General features: G+C 28.7%; 1 long non-coding RNA gene across 1 annotated transcript; it reads right to left on the bottom strand.

Moving 5' to 3' along the window:
* Nucleotides 1-424: 424 nt before the first annotated feature.
* LOC117168419 lies at nt 425-1102 on the bottom strand. The gene is made up of 3 exons (XR_004466489.1): nt 907-1102; nt 608-765; nt 425-531 (listed from the first exon to the last, which is right to left on the bottom strand). It is a non-coding gene; the product is annotated as an uncharacterized LOC117168419 (long non-coding RNA).
* Nucleotides 1103-1415: the final 313 nt, after the last annotated feature.

Here is a 1415-nt window from a genome sequence, read left to right on the forward strand (position 1 = left end):
GGTTATCTGAACTAAAACATTTTCTCAGTGCTCAGTTTAATTAATATTCATAAACCAAGTAAACGAGAAGACAAAAAATCAATACGAACTTCATATAAAGTGGTAATATTATTTAAACTCGGTTTTGAATTTTCACCGATTTTTAAAATATTGTTTTCTGAAGCGTAAGGTTTCCAAATACAATCTGGTATCCTGTAAAAAAGATATTAATTCAAAAAATTTGTTTAAATCATTAGTTAAATAAATTATTCGGTTCTTTTTATATATTTGTATTTCAGTCGAAAATACATATTAATCAAGCGAAATTTGAAAGTAATTACAAAGCCTATAGTTTCATCAATGTCGAAAAGATCCTACCCGTATCAAAATATCTGTATCAAAATTATCAGATGAAAAACTAATTGTTCCTCTAAAATAAAAGGAGTAAACATAAAGAGGTTGTTTAGCATTTTGAGAATAACAACTTGCTATTTTCATTTCAAAAGTATATCCAAATATGTCACCGATGAAATTTGACAATTGTTGAAGTACCTGAGAACAGATTTTTCAACCAGTTTTGGTATTGTTTTACCCGAAATATAATCTAATTATCTCCTGAGTTACTTACAAATTTTTTACCACTCATCATCTGACTGTCAAAATAATTTTTTTTTACATCGGTTACAGCTTGTGAAATGTTGTATAATGTTGTATATAAAATATCAGTCAAAAATGTGTCTCAGTTATTTGTTGATTTACTATACAGGTCTTCATTTTTGTACAAATCTATTATAACAGATATGAATTTTCTAATTATTTTGTGTGTTGCAGTGCCTCGGAATATAAATAGTTTTCATTTAATATTAAATTTTGTAACAAGGAAAATAAACGATTAGGCATGAATTATAAAATCTGGAATGTTTATACCTCGTATAAAAAACCTTCCTTCCTCTTTTACCATTCCCTGTATTCAGGGGTAGTCTTTTCGTTTGGTTTCTTTACTTAATTTGATAGGTGTGTCTGTGATAAAAGCACCATCGATACTCGGTTCGCTAGTTAGACACCAAGTGGAATCTAAAAATTTTCTTGTATCACTAAAACAGAGGTTGAGTTATTGAGACGTTTGGCTTCTACATTCCTCAAACAATTGATTAACAGTCGTTAATCACTTAGAGGACAACTGAATAATTCCCCTATAGCCCATACATATTTGGAATACTGTTTATTTTCCTGCAAAGACCTAGGACTAATTGCATTTCCACTTTGCAAAATGTATTGATGAGAAAGACCTGACAAGAAAATGTAAAAAAACGTTTAAAAATTTTCTTTTATATAACACATGCAGTGCTAATGAAAACTTTTGACATTGTTGTTAACGTGAATTTTACCAATGTCAGATGTAAAAAAATAACCTATAATCGTAGTTTATGTAAAGT

The sequence above is a fragment of the Belonocnema kinseyi genome, chromosome 2 (assembly GCF_010883055.1).
Source record: "Belonocnema kinseyi isolate 2016_QV_RU_SX_M_011 chromosome 2, B_treatae_v1, whole genome shotgun sequence".
NCBI lineage: Eukaryota > Metazoa > Arthropoda > Insecta > Hymenoptera > Cynipidae > Belonocnema > Belonocnema kinseyi.